Genomic DNA, 19,143 nt, shown 5'->3' with positions numbered 1-19,143 from the left:
TCAATGCGTTCTCGGCGTGTTTGGGTGGTCCCGAACAGGCGGTGGAAATTCCACATTCCTATGGCCAGAACCTTCCTTTACAGCACTCAAGACTTGTCAGAAAGAGGTATTAATTTTAGCAGTGCCACCTTCAAGACAGAAGTTGGGAAGTCAGTGTCATGCCAGTGTCGTCCCGACTTCCTGTCCTGATTTGTATGTTCTGAAGATGTTTGGCGCAGTTTGCAGCAAAATGCCGCAGCTCACTGCTACATTTGGTGGCAAGAATTATTCTTCAACCTGTTGTTGAGCTGAAATAAGAATAGCACTGGTCAACAACAAAAAAAATTTTCTGGCCTGGACTTTTGCAGCTGTTTTAGACTAATTTCAGGGTGCTGATTCCAAATCTGATCTCAGATTTGCTCTATCACATCTCATTTTTATGCTATCGGCATACCCCATTTTCATTGATTTTATCCGAAATTAACTCTGTCACTTATGATTGCAAGTTGTTGCGAGTCAGTGACTGTTTTAGTGTTAAAATATGGTGCTGTATTTTAAGATAGTGTGTTTAAAATATCATTTTATGTAGATATCCACATTTATTTAATATTTTCTTCTGCAATTTTATTGAAAATGCAATATTTGATATCTCAAAAACCTGATGTGATAGACAAAAACTGATGCCAGATTTGGAATCAGCACCCCAACATTACTTTAAAACCGTTGGAATACCTTATGCCAGAAAAAGTGTGTTGGCCAGTGTAATCGTTGCGTTAAAACGCTTGTCTATTGATCATTCCCATATTTCACGCACAATTTGGATCAAAAGTAGTTCACGAAGCTGCCCCAAAGTGTTTGGAACCACCCTAGCTTCGTCTCTTGGCATCTCCATTCTGCCATCTCTGTTCTCATGTAAACAGACTCTCTTAGAATAATCATTCAAATGTATAATGCGCATTCCATCATAGGATCCCAAAATTAAAGCCACTTTAAAGAGATGGGTTTCAAAGCAGACTTGAATCTATCTACCGACTCTGGCTGATTTCAAGTTGTAAGGCGTTACATATTTGGGTGTCACGCTAAATCATGTAATTTTACAACATAATTGCTCTCGACTTAAAGCTTTCGTGACTGCAGGAATTCATATTATTTGGGTCTTTCTGTTTATAAACTGTTTATAAACAGTTTGCCTTGAGAGGCAAACCCCCACTTAATTTGGAGCTTTCGTGACTGCAGGAATTAAATACTAGCATACGACGTTTCGATTGCAACACAAGCAATCATCATCAGGTATAAATGAAATAGAAACACAAATCTAGTATACTTAGAAATGTAATGTAATCCAACAGAGAGTCGGATAACATAGCAGTCAACACCCTACCTGGTTGATTACGTTCTTCCTGAGAATGCTAAATTTGAGAGAGAGATAAAACACAGAACCAGAGACATATAAACAGACATATAAGCAGAGACAGATATCACAGAGATACATAGAGATAGAGACGTACATGATGACGACTGCTTGTGTTGCAATCGAAACGTCGTAGCTTTTTGTACAGTGTTTTGTAACCTATCTACGTGACTTTATCGAAAGACCAACAGAATATAATTGCTCTCATTAAGTTTGTCTGTTTAAAAAATTAAAATCTGTAACTGCGGAATACTTTGACGTTGCCTGCCTGCCGAGAGACGCCACTGAGAAATTAGCTTCTCGGCTTAGCGGGCTTTGCTGGGGGGGGGGGGGGGCGGAAACAAAAATAGTCTGATTCTGATTCTGTACAAGTGTAGGGGTGTTACGGGTGGGCAAACAAACACACAAGGGGTGGTTGCGCCCGCACGCGTAAGGGTGCCTACATCCACGTCCGCAACGGTTAGCCTTGGGGGGCTGTGGTGGCGCTGTGATCCCCCACAGCCCCACCCCTCGGGGGGGAGTTGCTATATAAGGCGGGGAGCCGGGGGGCTCGGGGTCGAGTGTCGGAGCTTAACCAGCGAAGATCGAAGGCCAGCAGAATAGGCCCTGGGACTCCCCTGGCTCGCTGTCCTTCTAAGGACCGACCAGGGCAAGCCAGTGGCGTGGCCCTGAGAGCCCAGAGCCTATGCTCTTGTAAGAGCCGGTCTGATTGGCTAAGGGTGCCGAGATCCGAGCTTGACCAGAGCAGCTAGCCTCCCCTAACTCTCTAGTGGAGGACCCGGGAGCAGACTAGCCGGGCTAGCGCTAAGGTTGTCTCCCTGTTAGACGGGTGAAGGGGCCGCTACCCCTTCAAGAGCTGTGTTATTCCCCCAGTGTGTAAATAAATAAGTGTGTCTCTGACTACGTCGTCTACGTCTCCTTGAACTCACTACACAAGTAACAATTAAACTTTGTTTGGCTGCGCCCGGGTGCTGTGACATAACTTTGGCCGCATCCCACCGTGGCCTAACCGACAAAGTAAATTAACGAATCAATGCCCACACTGTCAATCACACGGAATTCTCATTAAGTCAAAGAGGGTTTTGCTCCTAAAAAATATTACATCATGTAATCACCGCACTGTCTTGTCAATTGTACCAAAACGCCATTTGGCAAACACTGAGTAAACATTTGATATTCATTTACTCGTAACTTATACAGTACTGCAAATACTGAGGTTGTTACTTCATAAACGTGTTGTCAGGAAATACAACTTTGAAGAGAATACGACCGTGAAGACGTTTAGAAAAACGTGAAAAAACGATTATCGCGTGAGTTTTACGTTGCAATCGGCTCAGTGGTAGAGCAAGAGGCTCGCGATCAGAAAGGTCGTGAGTTCAACGCCTGTTTGGGGTCGACTCAACCCATTAAAAACGAAAATCTTTTTATTCTTGGGTCTTTCGGTAAAGTCACGTAGATAGGTTCTTTGAACCTAAAGTAGATATGTTTTTTGAACCTTTCTACGTGACTTTACCGAAAGACCCATAAATATGAATTCCTGCAGTCACGAACGCTTTAAGTCAAGATTAAAACTTTTACTGGTAGGAACCTCCTAGTTACACCAGCCCACAGGGGATTATTGTGTCCGTCCGTCATGCAGGGAGGGGCTGGTGGGGAGGGAGAGGCTGGGTGGGGAGGGGAGGGTGGGGAGGGGCTGGGTGGGGAGGGTGGGGCTGGGTGGAGAGGGTGGGGAGGGGCTGGGTGGGGAGGGTGGGGAGGGGCTGGGTGGGGAGGGTGGGGCTGGGTGGGGGGTGGGAGGGGTGGGGCTGGGTGGGGAGGGGCTGGTCACCCCGTGGTGTCCTTATAAAACTCAACGTTTAACCTACTCACGCCGGCTTGTGCCCGCCCTCACAGTCGGGCATATTTGCGGAATACACCACGCCGCCGTTGACCCTGGCCATTGACCGAGCAACCCAACGTTCCTACCAGCTCCCTCCGCAGGAATGTGTTTTTTATCTCATCATGGTAAGGTACACTGAGGTGTCTCACTCTTTTTCAGAAGCGACCTGGCCACACGAAATGATAGCTCAACAAATTCGCTTATCATGGCGTGGAAATTTCAGGCAGCACATAATATTCTAAAGGCGCGACGCGACGTTCATTCTAAATGTGGAGGTAAAAACCGCTGGGCCCTGGAAAAAAATCCACGCAGTCACGGGGAGGGAGACACGCAAACTCCAAATATACAACAGGTGTCAGGGTTGGGATCGAACCCAATAACCTCGAACCCACGACCACCTGTATACTCGGTGAGGTCATTAACATCGCACCACAGTGGCGCCCATCATCCTTCCTGGGTCGATAAAACCAGTACCACATTGTGGGGAAGTCAACAGTGGTTGTTCTATGGACAGACTCACCCCCTGCCATCGGACTTAGGAATTTCTACCACTGGCTCAGGGCTGTTAACAGGAGATGAGCATCAATCCCTCAATGTTCACACGAAGCAAGACGTCACGTATAGATGCAGGTTAAGGTGAATTCTTCAGTAAAAAAACTAGCAATGCCATTTCTTATCAGCTTTTCCATTCATTCAACGAATCAATACGCTTCGCAGCATCGCTCTGCATCACGGCGAAGCGAGTTGGTCGAAAGTCACGTGACAAGCCTTGCCCGATGCTTGCTTGCGAAGGAATAACATCGGTTAATATTGGCTGTCAGGCCATGTCAGCGAGGCTTGTCCAGGCAGGCGCCCTGGTCAATGTCAGGCGCCCCGTGGGTACAAAGCCCTCAGTTTGTCTGGTGTAGTGAGCTTGGCAGCGCGTCGGTACGACAGGATGCAACTTCCTCACAGCCGATGACCAAACCGCAGGGAATGCACCCGATTCTCGCCGGATCTCTGAGCGCTCGCTCCGAGCTGAGTCTCGACTATGCCTGGATGCTATGAGACATCTCCTTTACCAGTGGCAAAATAGAGTAATGTGTTGTTACCCTTTCAACTGGTACAAAACTGACACCTTTATATGCATGTTTGCAATAACCACAACACAAGCAGTCAAAATGCAAACAAATAGAAACAACTCTGATAATTTTCGATTTAAAGCTTTCGTGACTGCAGGGATTCATCTTCTTGGTTCTTTCGGTAAAGTCACGTAGAAGGGAAATAATCAAATAATAAAAATAAAACATAATAAAATAATTCTCACGACGTTTCGGCCACAACGCAAGCAGCCGTCCTCAGGTGAAGAACAGGTCTGTCGGAAAGACAGCGTCTGAATGAACACCACCAGGCTTGGCAGTGTATATTTAAGCTGGGTTGGAGGGGGAAGAGCGCCTTGACAAAGGAATTTGCATATGAAGAGGAATTTAACTCTGATAATGATATGCACTGTCCTTGAAGTTGATTGGTCCACACCCGAGACAGCTTTTCTTAGAGCCTAGTCTCCATTGGTGTTGGACCACATGAAGGGTAAAAACCTAATTACTGTGCCTGGATGGGCAGACGCTTACGCGCGTGGACAAGCGGTCACGGGCAGCCGCGAGACGGAAGGTAACGCAGGCAAAATTTATCGTTGTGCTGTGTCGTAACTTCTACGCTGCTACATTTGTACCCCACGGAGACCCGCACGGCATTCCGTGTACGATTGGCACATTTTCCACAGACCATACCTATCGGGATACAGAAGCTTCATTTAGACCGGAGGAATCCGATGAGCTCTGAAGCTCTTTTCGTTTTAGTTTTTTACAGATGTCCAGAATATTCAACTTGTAATCAAGAGCATTGGTAGTTGATGGTGCAAGTTTATTAAATCTCTCCCCCCCTTCGCCCTCCCACCTGTCCACACAGCATAGGTTCCCGCACCTCAAATTAGCGCGGTTGGCTACGTACGGCGCGTAAGAAGTTCAACATTTCGATTTAAAGCTTTCGTGACTGCAGGGATTCAGCTTCTTGGTTCTTTCGGTAAAGTCACGTAGAATGGAAATAATAAAATAATAAAAATGAAACATCATAAAATAATTCTCACGACGTTTCGGCCACTACACAAGCAGCCGTCCTCAGGTGAAGAACAGGACTTTACCGAAAGAACCAAGAAGAAGTGCAACATTGTACAGTTGATCGGGCGCATCATACGTACGGATGGTGGGGCACGAAGCGAGGGTATGACCACCGCTTCCAGCGTGGAGGAGTAGACCAAATTACTCTCGAGAGGGGTTTCTCTGCAGGAGGGACTTCCGCTAGCAGTAGCGCTGAGCAGGAAATTGCAGGGCTGCACCTCTGCCCTTTGAAATCATAATCTTAGGCCACCTCCATCTCTAATCACGTGTGCACTGATTGATGGAGGTTGGAGAGTATATAGATAGTGGTTCAAAAACATATGTTAACGCTTCTGAGATTTTGCAACAACAACACCTGGAGAAGATTCCAGGCGTACGTACGTTGACAATGACGGCGAACAAGTGGGAGACTCTTTGACTTATTGAAGCTATTAACAATACATTTGTTATCACGTTAGGGGAGTTATTATCCGTTCTTTTCCCATTTAAGAACGATAGTCCCATATAAGCGTTAACATCTTTTGATGCACCCTGTTAAATTTTGAACGCAATGGGTTCACGTGAGCCCTCCCAGCCACCGCAGGCCACAACAACGTTCACATATTTTACTCTTTCTGATCGCGGATATACCTTCACTCTTATTTCGGCGCTTGCGTGTTTGCGTACACGGAGTGCACGACATTGTTGCGTGTTTGTGAATACGCCGCTGTTGCAGCTCACGCCACTGTAGAGCACACACAACTTTAGCTTCAACCCACAACACACAACACGCGACATTGCCTGTCGACTAACCCAGAGGAACCCATTCTGCGCTGCCGTGTGGGGTAGAGGCAGTGGGTTAAGAAACCTGCGTCGTCGTTTAAATTGCCGCGCCACGAGACGGAATCGAACCGGCGACCTCTGCATTGCCAAGTGCTGTGCACCGACCACTACACCACAGTGGCATCGCCACGTAATGATGGCGATAACAATGATAACAATGACGATGATACTGATAAGGAAAACAATAATGATAACAATGAAAATAATAATGATAATACTGATGATAATAATGAAAATGAAAAGAACATTTATAGTAATAATACGAATTAGAATAATGATAATAATGATACTTATAATGATACTAATTATGACAATACTAATAATGATAATACTGATAATGATATTAATGCTCTGTTTCTGCCCTAATGCGTGCTGGCCACCTGACAGGTGTAGGAGGATGACAATTCTCGGCGAATCCGCCGCAAGAACACGAACTGCTTCGTGCCCGAAGTTCAATAGCAGAGTACAACAACAACAACGACGACGAAAACAAAAATCACCGAATAACTTTTTAACATCCCAATGTTTTGGCAAAGCAGTTATTGTGTTCCACAAAGGGGCCAGCTCGCGTGGTGGTTGGGGGGGGGTCACAGCCCTGTGCATCTCGTGTGTGTCCGCAAGTCACCGACGCGTAGAAGATGTGGCTGACAGATGCCGACCGTGTGTCTCGGTGTGCCGGAAAGACGTGATATACGAGGAGGAATTTCACCTATCTGTTAGAGTTTTTAACAGACAACGAGACAAGAAGTCACAGCTTCTCGATACGCTGGCCTTCCTCAAGAGATGCCACCTGAAGACGGAAGCTTGTGTTGCCTCCGAAACGTCGTGATTTATTATTTTATTTCTATTATTTCTTCTATTATTATTTATTGTTTATTTATATTATTTATTTTTTACCTACGTGACTTTACCGAAAAAACCTAAGAGTATGAATCCTTGCGGTCACGAAAGCTTCAAATCTAGAACAAGAAGGAGATCACGGTGAAATTTCGATTTAAAGCTTTCGTGACTGCAGGGATTAATCTTCTTGGTTTTTTCGGTAAAGTCACGTGACTTTACCGAAAGAACCAAGAAGATGAAATCACGGTGCTTTGGAGTCTTCTTCCACAACCAGCTGATGAAGCTGATGAAGCTGGTTGTGGATTCGCTCTCCAACAACAACAACCGCTGTGCTGAAGCAGGAACTAATCGGCAAGTTTTGATCACGTGACAACACACACCGATTGCCTGTGTCGGGCGGTGGTGTCAGGTTGACGGCACTTTTATACTTTACGCGATCTAACCCAACCCCCCCCCCCCCCTCCTTGATTTCGTATAATATTGGTCGCGAAAGCCCTTACTGCGTGTTCAAACTGAACTCGGTAATGCCGATTGCGCTGATGACGAAACCTTTCAATGAGCAGCGGTGAACACGCGCAGCAGTGAACACCCGGCGGTGAAAACGCAGCAGTCAACGCACGCAGCTGGTAGCTGGGTCGATTGAATACAATGAATATAATATGATTCGTGAAAATAAATATAAGTAATGCATTTAATTTAATTATAATATAATGTATATTAGTGTAATGTAATTAATTATATTATATTAAAATAATATCATGTAATTATATTACAATTTAAAAATAGTATTATATTAATATAATTAATATAATTATCATGAATATAAGATATTAATCTTGATTTAAAGCTTTCGTGACTGCAGGAATTCATACTCTTTGGTTCTTTCGGTAAAGTCACGTAGGTATAAAATAAAATATAAAATAAATCACGACGTTTCAGGCGCAACACAAACGTCGTGATTTATTTTTGTTTAATTTTATACCTACGTGACTTTACCGAAAGAACCGAAGAGTAAAATATAATTAATATAATTATAGTGCAGATCTGGCCAAGTGGCACAGCTGGTAGAGCGAGCGGATTGCGTATGGAAGGCTTGCGGAGTCCAGATCCTGGTTTGGGGTAAAGTCGAACTATCATCATCAACCTATCATCACCATTGCAACCTCATTTGCCAGTAAAAATATGATAATTGGTTTTTTACCCTTCTATCTGGCAACAAACTGACACCTTTTTTTTACAAGGAGTCATCATCAACCTATCGTTCATCATCATAAAACTATCATCATCAACCTATCATCATCAACTTATCAATCATCATCCTCATCAATAATCATCCTCATCAACTTATCAATCATCATCCTCATCAACCTATCATCATCAATTTATAATTCATCATCAGCAACCTATCATCATCAACTTATCATTCATCTTCTTAGGTTTTGTCGGTAAAGTCACGTAGGTAAAAAATTAAAATTTATAAAAGTAAAATAAAATAAAAATCACGACGTTTCGGAGGCAACACAAGCTTCCGTCTTCAGGTGGAACCGTCACAGCCACGACAGCTGTATCAAGTAAATGAGAGATTACAAGAGCTACCACTCCGTATATATAATGGTTGAAGAGGGGAAGGGCCAAGTACGGCACACTTTTTATTAATATGGTAAGGTGAGGCTTAAGACTAAGAATAGACTGCATAACAAAAGACTGAGCCTTTGTTATGGAGAGGTACGGTTTGTGACTACGCCTAGCCTACATAACAAAAGTGTGAAAAAAGAAAAAACTAAACCTGGTAAAACAAGACTGGCTGTCTATCAATAACCTGTAATAGTTGTCTGTCAAATAAGATGGTCCAAATAAGTGTAGTTAAATCTTTTGTGCATGGTTAATCAAATTTTTCCAATGATTACTCAGTTTGTAACCATCATCACGGTTGAAATTATGTCTGTGTTTGTATATTTGTATGGCTTCGTGTACAAACCTTTGATGGTAGCCAGGAGGTTTGCAGAGCACCTTGGTCTCGGAAAAGACAATTTCATGAGAGCCCACAAAGTTGTAGCAATGATCGGCAACGGCCGAAGAATCAGTTCTGGCGTGTTTCAGATCTGACTTGTGCTCGCGGACACGATCAGAAACATGACGTTTCGTTTCTCCAATGTAGCAATCACCACAACTGCAACTCAATTTGTAGACTCCAGGATACTGTAAGTCAGGAACGACATCCTTCACAGATGGAATCAGATCACGGATTTTATGCACCGTACTGAATCGGACTTGGATCTTATGTTTGTTTAGAATTTTGGAGATCTTTTTGGTCACGCCTGCTATGTATGGTAACCATCTTATTTGACAGACAACTATTACAGGTTATTGATAGACAGCCAGTTTTGTTTACCAGGTTTAGTTTTTTATTTTTTCACACTTTTGTTATGTATGCTAGGCGTAGTCACAAACCGTACCTCTCCATAACAAAGGCTCAGTCTTTTGTTATGCAGTCTATTGTTAGTCTTAAGCCTCACCTTACCATATTAATAAAAAGTGTGCCGTACTTGGCCCTTCCCCTCTTCAACCATTATATATACGGAGTGGTAGCTCTTGTAATCTCTCATCTACTTGATACAGCTGTCGTGGCTGTGACGGTTCCACCTGAAGACGGAAGCTTGTGTTGCCTCCGAAACGTCGTGATTTTTATTTTATTTTACTTTTATTAATTTTAATTTTTTACCTACGTGACTTTACCGACAAAACCTAAGAATATGAATCCTTGCAGTCACGAAAGCTTCAAATCTAGAATTATCATTCATCATCATCATCATCATCAACCTATCATCATCCCGCTGGGGTTGGTTAAAAACGAGCACTACTTTGTGCGGCAGTCAGCCGCGTTTGCCCTGTGGATAGGTTCAACCCCCGTCGTGGGAATGTGGAATTTCCAGCACTTGCCTCAGGGCTGTAAACAGTGCGCGGGCACCGCCTCAACGCTCACTTGAGCAGGACATCACCTTCGACTTGACCGCTCGTTCATTTGAACGAAGCGCTCAAGTGAAATCGGGTTCGTCAGTGCAATGCGAAGCTTGGCAAACGGCAATTAACGAACAGCTATTACGCTATATAACACGATTGTTGTACCTGGGTACTAAGTGTTATTTTATAATTGCGTATGCCTCAAAAGTATAGCAAATGGCTATTATTCCCCACAAACTTGTGCTTTCGTGACCAGGACTTAATGTGAATGAAAGAGACAATGAGCACGTGTTCTCATTGAAAATATTGTAGGTACATTTCAAAATATCACTGTCCTGGTCACAAAGGCAAAGTTTGTTGGGAATCATACTCCTTGGTTCTGTCGGTAAAGTCACGTAGGTGTAAAATAAAATAAATTAAATCACGACGTTTCGGGCGCAACACAAGCGTCCGTCATCAGGTGGGACAACCACAGCAAGAAACAATTTCTGAAGTGGGCAAAAAAAAAGTCGTGATTTAATGTATTTTATTTTATACCTACGTGACTTTACCGAAAGAACCAAAGAATATGGATCCCTGCAGTCACGAAAACTTCAAATTTAGATTTGTTGGGAATAATAGCAATTTTCTGTACTTTTGAGGCATACGCAATTAGAAAATAACACTCATCCAGCAACAAAAAATGTTTTGGTTACACAGTGTTATATTTCACACAGATAGAGACAAAGATCACCCGAGGTAGCCTTCAACGGACTGCCGGGGCAAGTGCTGTTGGTTAGCGAGTAGCGCCTAGCACAGCCACGTCGATACACAGAGACACGCACAGACACAGACTCACACACAGATAGAGACAAAGATCACCGAGGTAGCCTTCAACGGACTGCCGGGCAAGTGCTGTTCTTAGCGAGTAGCGCCTAGCACAGACACATCGATACACAGAGACAGAGACACTCATAGACACAGACTCACACACAGATAGAGACAAAGATCACCGAGGTAGCCTTCAACGGACTGCCGGGCAAGTGCTGTTCTTAGCGAGTAGCGCCTAGCACAGACACATCGATACACAGAGACAGAGACACTCATAGACCCAGACTCACACACAGATAGAGACAAAGATCACCGAGGTAGCCTTCAACGGACTGCCGGGGCAAGTGCTGTTGTTAGCGAGTAGCGCCTAGCACAAACACATCGATACACAGAGACAGAGACACTCATAGACCCAGACTCACACACAGATAGAGACAAAGATCACCGAGGTAGCCTTCAACGGACCGCCGGGGCAAGTGCTGTTGTCAGCGAGTAGCGCCTAGCACAGACACATCGATACACAGAGACACAGACTCGCACACAGATAAAGATCCCCTGGACATCTGTGCATGCTGAATAGCCCGTGGCGTGGTATTCGCACGGTGCAGCTGCACCACGAGCTTGACCCGCCCACACTGGACATCTGTGAGCATCGAGAGCTTCACGGCTCATCGGATTCCTCCTGCAGCTGACATAAATGTCCTCATTCTGATTCGACGACAAATGATGACTCAACGCGCATCCGTTATCAAAGCAGACACTGTCGGAAACCAAATCGCCCGGAGGCTGTCGCCTTACCGTCGCCTGATGAAGCTGCTTGTAATTACTGGCGAAACGTCGTGCTCAGTTTGTAAATGTTGTGGCTTGGCGCTCCAACACACAACCGGTGTTGCTGTACTAGTGACGAATTGGCCACGTTCTGTTTACGTGACTACCCTTACTGGTTGGCTGTGTCGGGTGGTGGCGGGTTTAACGACGCATCTATTCGGGAGGACTCCCACCTTGGCGTGGCTGCAATGCTCCCCGCATACGACTCCCAGTGAAGTCAAAGCCAGAGGCACGAACGTCGCTGTGAACGCATCGCTCCAGCAGAGCTCATCAGTCGCTCGATGTCTCGAATGCGCGCGTGGGACCGTGGTCGCTAAACGGATGCCTCACCCGCTTACGTATTTATTGTAATCTCTGTCGAGTGTCCCCCACGCTCGATGCTGATGCAGTACGTGAGTATGAATAACCTCATATACGCTGCCAGGGAGTGTGCTATGTATGTATGCATGTTGGACGTCTTTCGCAACATACGTAGCCAAACCGTGGTAATCGGAAGTGCGGAGGGGTGGACAACAAACTAAACACGAAAAGCAGTTCTACATGAATGAGTTTTCAATTTGGATTTGAAAGTGTGTAGCTCCCGGTGTCTTCGTAATATCGGAAGGAAGAGCGTTCCAGACGACCGCAGAAGCACTTGTGAAAGCGATGCGGTGACCGTCTTTGCTCGACGGCCGAGTGAAACGCCGCTTGCGAATAAGCTCGTAGCAAGCGCATGTGAACGAGAATGTTGTCTCGGCACGGTGTCCGACGTTTCGCACCACGTGCTGGGAGCTACTTCAGAAACTGAAGCGAGCATCTCGCGGTTTCCCGCCGATCACGGCAGAGTGAGCCGCCTCCATTCGGTTGCTGGAGAAGACTAAACTCTTAAAAGTAAACTATTTATATTTTTGGTTCTTTCGGTAAAGTCACGTAGAAGGGATATAATAAAAAATAAAAATAAAAATCTCACGACGTTTCGACTGCAACACAAGCAATCATAATCAGGTGTGAAATCCACAGCAAGAAATTTTGAAAAAAGTGGCGGTTTTTTCTGACGTTAGCAAAAACCGCCACTTTTTTCTAATTTTCTTGCTGTGGATTTCACACCTGATGATGATTGCTTGTGTTGCAGTCGAAACGTCGTGAGAATTTAATTGTTTGATATTTTGATTATTTTATGATTTCCCTTCTACGTGACTTTACCGAAAGAACCAAGAATATGAATCCCTGCAGTCACGAAAGATTTAAATCAAAATGTATATATATTTTATTTATTTCACCAGGTAATGCCCACTGAGCGACATAGCTATTTTTCTCGAAGCGACGTAGCCACAAGTGACCGCCCAACGAAGTGGCTTATCATCATCATCATCACGTGGACATTTATAGCAGCCAAATACTCTAGACGCGTGATGCTGATTCTAAATGTGAAGGGAAAACCCGGAGAAGAATCCACGCGGCCATGGGGGAGGGAGACACGCAAACTCCGAATACAGCAGGCGTCAGGGTCGCGATCGAACCCACGACCCTCCTGTATACCAGGCGAGGTAATTAACATCTCACAGCCACCGTGGCGCACGGAACGAAACGTCGGACAACGACGCGCGGCACGACCCGAGCACGCGTTGGAGATAGCCCCCTATGCAGACGTATGAAGTTTTTTTTTATCTCTCTACGCTTGCATTCAACGTGACCTTACACAGACGCCTTGGGTTGCCTCCCTTTTACGCAACGTACAAGGGAGACGCGAGCACGGGGCCAAGACGAAGTCTACGTTGCTATTCCCTGGGAAGGGAGCCAAGTCAATTCGTTATGGCCCCCTAAAACAGTTGCCGTCTCTGTGTGGGGAGCGGTGGCGCAGTGGTTAGCGCGCTTGCGCTACGAACCCGACCACCCGAATTGGATTCTCACTCACGGCCAACGCCAGTGACGATTATCTGAACCGGTCCTGGGCCTCCCCAAGGTCGACTTGTAAACATCGCCACTGGGGAGACGAAGGCGGTCGGGCGTGGTGCTGGCCACCCACCACCTCGTGTGCCGTTCCGACCTTCGTAGGTGCTCGCTAACAACACTTGCCCCAACAGTCTGTTAAGGCTATACGGGGATCGTTTGTTTTTGTGTGACAGTGGAGAGTGGTGGCGCAGTGGTTAGGGCGCAGTGGTTAGCGCGCTGCGCTACGCACCCGGCGACCCGAATTGGATTCCCGCTCACGGCCAACGCCAGTGACAATTATCTGAACCTGTCCTGGGCCGCCCCCGCGGTAGACTCAGCCTCAAATGATCCCGACCCTGACGCCTGCTGTAAATTTGGAGTTTGCATATCTCTCTCCCCGTGGTCACGTGTATTCTTCTCCGGGTCCTCCGATTTTTTTTCTCTCCACATTTAAAAGCATGCGTTTATCACGATCGTTCTCCTGACCTAGGTTTACTCTTGCAAATAAGACTCTATCCTGGTCTGTTTAGTTCTCACTTGATTCAACAAAGCAATCGACTTGACAAATGATTTTCATCATCACCAGCAGCAACTAAATCCACTACTGGATGAAGACCTCCCCAAGCCATTACGATGCCATACAATTCCACGATGCCACAACCTAATCCTGCTCCCACGCACGAGCTAATTTCATCACTCCATCTCCGCATGGCGATGGGCCCCCCCTTGGAGGAACGTTCCTGTCCTCTGGCTGCCAATCTGCCACCAGTTTTCAGCCATTGTCTACGATCCTTTCGTAGCAGCGATGGGTCCTGCCCAAGCAAACTCTTCCCCCGTCTCTAGGTTATCTATTTTATGCCCCACGTAAGGGGGAAGCAATTAAACCCCTTGTCCAACGTCGGTGTATCGAACGCGCGTTTCGGCTAAGCACGGTTCACATTACGAGCAGTGCCGGATCAAGCTAGTGCGAGGCCTGTAGTAATGTTATCATATAAAGGGGCCCTAAATAAAAAAAAACACGTAAATATTAAAACACAAATTTTTACTTGCATAGTAAAGTTATTGTATTTTTTCATTTGCTATACAGCCAGATAATACGACAAATCGCGAACCTTTAGCACCCAGTCGTTTATAAAAGTTATGGGCGGTATAGTACTATAGTAATAGAGCAAGTGCAGAATCACTGAACCTGAATTGATCGATTGAAAGCATTTAGCGCGGGGCCCTTGAAAGTGCGGGGCCCGTAGCTCCTACACATATAGCTACTACATATGTAGTAGCTAGATGTGTAGGAGCTACTACACTACTACACATGTAACTACTACACAATGTAGCTACTACACGTATAGCTACTACACATATAGCTACTACACATGAAGCTACTACACAAGCAGCTACTACACGTGTAGCTACTACACGTGCAGCTACTACACACGTAGCTACTACACGTGCAGCTACTACACGTGCAGCTACTACACATGCAGCTACTACACGTGCAGCTACTACACGTGCAGCTACTACACGTGCAGCTACTACACATATAGCTACTACACATGTAGCTACTTTTGCTGCGAGGATAGTCCGGCACTTATTACGAGGTCTGTTGTCTGGAACACGAGGGGGTGGCAGCGGTGTTTCGGGCGCACGCGGATGGGACGCTGCTTCAGACGCTCACCTCGGCGTCGAAGAGTGGTGCCGTGTACGGTGCCGAGCACATCGACGGCGCTAACGATTTACAGTCTTCACCAGGTGTGCTTTTGTGTGTGCGTATGGTTTTGTGTGCGCGTATGGTTTTGTGTGTATGTTCCAGAGGTGGGACAAAGTCATTGTTATGCAAGTCCAAGTCGAGTCTGAAGTCATCAAATTCATGACTCGAGTCTGACTCGAGTCCAAGTCACATGACTCGAGTCCACACCTCAGGTATGTTCTGTGTGTATGTTTTCTGTGTGCATATGTTTTTGCGTGTGTATGTTTGTATGTTTGTGTGTGTGTATTTTGTGTGTGTATGTTTGTGTGTGTATGTTTTTAAGTGTGCATGTTTATGTTTGTGCGAGTATGTTTTTGCGTGTGTATGTTTTTGCGTACGTTTTTTTGTATGTGTATGTATTTGCGTGCGTATGTTTGTGTGTGGGAAGGTGGGGGAGCGGTGGTGTTGCGGTCAGCGCTGTAGGGGCAAGCGCTGTTAGCGAGCACCTATGAAGGCCGGAACGGTACACGAGGGGGTGGGTGGCCAGCACCACGCCAGACCGCCTTTGTCTCCCCAGTGGCGATGTTTACACACCGCACCAGGTACTCATTTGAGGCTAAGTCGACCTAGGGGAGGCGCAGGACCTGTTCATATAATCATCACTGGTGTTGGCCGTCAGTGGGAATCGAATCCGGGTCGCCAGGTTCATAGCGCAGCGCGCTAACCGCTACACTACCGCTAACACACGATGCATACAGCACACGCACACAGACACACACGCACACACGTACACACACACGCACACACACATACACATAAGACATGGAGAGCCACTCAGCATCCAATAGTACAATAACAAGGACGCAAATCTTGTAAAATTAGTTTAACAAGAAGGAGGAGGAGTCGGGGTGGGGGGTGTGTGATTATTTCGGAACCAGGAACGTAAACCGATATATACCTCGTAGATATATTATCTGTCGAACGCGGTTTTGCCCAACGCGGCATTTTACATGAACGTAACCTCGCGTTGGGCGAGGTCTGCCAGTATTATTCCCCTTCCTGGCTCTCGGAAGCGTCGTTCCTCTCCATTGGGAACACTTTTCCTTTTAATTGTATTAATCAGCGAGCAGACGGGGGGATTGACCACGGCTTCCGACGATGATTGTTACAATTGTTCTGGGCATAGCATCGGGCGATGGTTGAACAAAAGATGACTTCTCTTACTGATGAGACCCAACCGAGTTTGAAAGTTGGCCAAATGTATTCTCTCATGCTTAGGCACCCTGATCGTGGACAAACTGACTTTGATCCGTGTCGCCCGGTAAGTCGGCGAGAAGCTTCGTCCACGAAGATTAAGCACACAAGTTATGAAACCTACACACTTGTACGCCTTGCCATCCATTGACCTTTTTCTTTCATACCACGTTAGGGTCCACAGAGAATCACTGTCTTTTTCAAGAAGACACCCAGACGATGTGAGTACTGTATACAGGATAAACACAGTTTCTCTCTCTCTCGCTCTCTGCATGCTGCAATTCACTTTGGCAGCTTACATTTAAATTGTTGAGATCATCATATGGGTACTGATGCTGGCACACAAGACAGCTGCACTCGTCAATGATGTCACGGAGTTTTAAATATCCGCTTCGCATAATTTGGTAATTATGGATAAACATTATTGGGCAGTCGTGGAAATTAATCCATTAATTGTAGGTTAACTCGTTCAGATGGTGATGCTGTCTTCGAAATGAGTGCATCCATTGACGACAAGTACTCGAAAGTCATATCATGGGAGCTTTTTAACAGTATCAAAGTATGAAAATTAAGGATAGGTTTTACCCTTTCTGGCAATGAAACAGCAGGTGTTGAGATGTTTAAATACGAAATAGAAACCTTCTTAAAGGAATCGAGTCTGCATTAACCACACGTACATGTGGTGGGCATGCAAACAAGCATGCTCTGATAATATTTGATGCATTGTCTTTGAAACTGACTGGCCTACACCAGAGACACAGCCTTCTATAGGGCCTCGTCTCACCAGTGTCAGACCAGAGAACGCCACGAGGCGAACAGCACAACGACAATGCCACTATCAGAGCATCTCTAGCTCGGCGTGAGCAGCTACATCATGGGAACCTTTTGTGCAAGTTTCAAAGTATAATTCCACAGTCAGCCCATCATCCCACCGCGATCTATAAAATGCATAACCACTCTGTGGGGAAGTCAAACAATGGCTGTACTATGGACCAACTCACCCTCACCATAGGAATGTGGATTTTCTACTCTTGTATCATTTGAGCATGTATTTACTTTTGACTCGATAGTCAAATGAAGTGTCACTACGCACAAATGAGCCGGGGGTTGTGGGTGCATCCGTTTGTGGCTCTAAGCCAACAGTGGAAATTCCACATCAGTTCGCACTTTTACATCTAGACTGAAAGCTCATTTATTTAGAACTGCTTCTTGTTTCGATTTAAAGCTTTCGTGACTGCAGGGATTCATCTTCTTGGTTCCTTCGGTAAAGTCACGTAGAAGGAAAATAATAAAATAATACAAATAAACATAATAAAATAATTCTCACGATGTTTCGGCCACAACGCAAGCAGCCGTTTTCAGGTGGAGAACAGGTCTGTCGAGAAGGCAGAGTCTGTCGAGAAGACAGAGTCTGAATGTTCAGACTCTGCCTTCTCGACAGACCTGTTCTCCACCTGAAGACGGCTGCTTGCGCTGTGGCCGAAACGTCGTGAGAATTATTTTATGTTTTATTTTATTACTTTATTATTTTCCTTCTACGTGACTTTACAGAAAGAACCAAGAAGCTGCTTTTTGTTTTTTGTTGTGTTTTAGTTTATTGTCCTTCCGCCGCACTTCCGATTAGCGCGGTACGGTGCAAAAGAAGTTCAACTTACGGACATAAAAAAAATATCCCTGACCTCTTTCGAATACCGTAGCCAAGTTGCGTGCCGGACGGATCACGGTCATAATTTGATGACCTTGGAAGAACCCCCCCCCCTTAACCTGTATATAGTATCGTGTCTCTTAGAGTTCTCTGATACAGTAATTTTGCTGTGACGGTGTCACCTGAAGACGGAAGCTTGTGTTGCCTCCGAAATGTCGTGATTTAATTTATTTTAAATTTATTTTTTACCTACGTGACTTCACCGAAAAAACCAAAGAGTATGGACCCTTGCAGTCACGAAAACTTCAAATCTAGAAGAAAAAAAGCAGTCACCTGCAACTTACTCAACTGGGATGAAACACACAGCAGAAGAATCACCCCCCCCCGACTCTCACCTCTGAAACGACTGCGCCTGTGAAACGAGGCACCTTCCTGATAGCCTCACGCTATAAAAAATAGCGTGACTATAAATTGTCCTAAATTATTATTCTAATTGTTATCCACCCAGAGTGGACGCCAGTGTCTCCTTCGTTCGACAACCTTCTCTGCTGATTTTTTTCTCTCTCTCCACAGACTATGATGATGACTGTAAAGCGTTCTGACACTTTAATTGCGATTACGCATGAGACACTGTCTTTGAAATGCCGTGCGCGTGTTACAACATGGCTCGCCTCTCAATGAGCCAAGGATGTGGAATAACAAAATAAATAATCACTTATCCCCTTTATTTGCGTCTCCACTGAAAACTAAATATATTTTTTACACCACTCATCAGCCGCACGGACCTCATAGGAGTACATCTCATCAACAGCGTTGGTTCTAGACAATACGAATGTGGGTTTATAGCGCGTGTTGTGAGCAATTCATCTCTTGAGCGCCATATAAGAACGCTCGGGACTGGTTTCAAACATTTAGTGTCGAGTCAGCAGTCAAGTTTGGCCAATGCTGGTGTGAACTGCC

The 19,143-nt window shown here is 45.4% G+C and overlaps 1 protein-coding gene and 1 long non-coding RNA gene across 4 annotated transcripts in view; one reads left to right on the top strand and one right to left on the bottom strand.

Moving 5' to 3' along the window:
• LOC133356181 (fos-related antigen 1-like) overlaps positions 1-19,143 on the bottom strand; it is a 33,536-nt gene that overhangs the window by 8,894 nt on the left and 5,499 nt on the right. Inside the window, exon 1 of one of the 2 annotated variants that reach the window (XM_061573561.1) lies at positions 11,657-11,840. The exons of the other annotated variant lie outside the window; for it this stretch is intronic. The gene's annotated coding sequence lies outside the window, so the exon portion shown is untranslated. Of the gene's footprint in view, positions 1-11,656; positions 11,841-19,143 lie in introns of those variants that run through there. 2 annotated transcript variants of the gene reach the window in all.
• LOC133356242 (uncharacterized) lies at positions 13,011-18,901 on the top strand. Of its 2 annotated transcripts, XR_009756827.1 has the most exons (6): positions 13,011-13,212; positions 15,408-15,517; positions 15,733-15,886; positions 16,563-16,605; positions 16,714-16,759; positions 18,757-18,901. It is a non-coding gene; the product is annotated as an uncharacterized LOC133356242 (long non-coding RNA). The 2 variants fall into 2 exon arrangements; XR_009756826.1 differs by having other exon boundaries at positions 15,733-16,605.

This window comes from Lethenteron reissneri, chromosome 53 (assembly GCF_015708825.2).
Source record: "Lethenteron reissneri isolate LAM-NWPU_2019-01 chromosome 53, ASM1570882v1, whole genome shotgun sequence".
In the NCBI taxonomy this organism is placed as follows: Eukaryota; Metazoa; Chordata; class Hyperoartia; order Petromyzontiformes; family Petromyzontidae; genus Lethenteron; species Lethenteron reissneri.
Note: the sequence above shows the minus strand (reverse complement) of the source record. Positions and strands in the feature narration are given on the sequence as shown.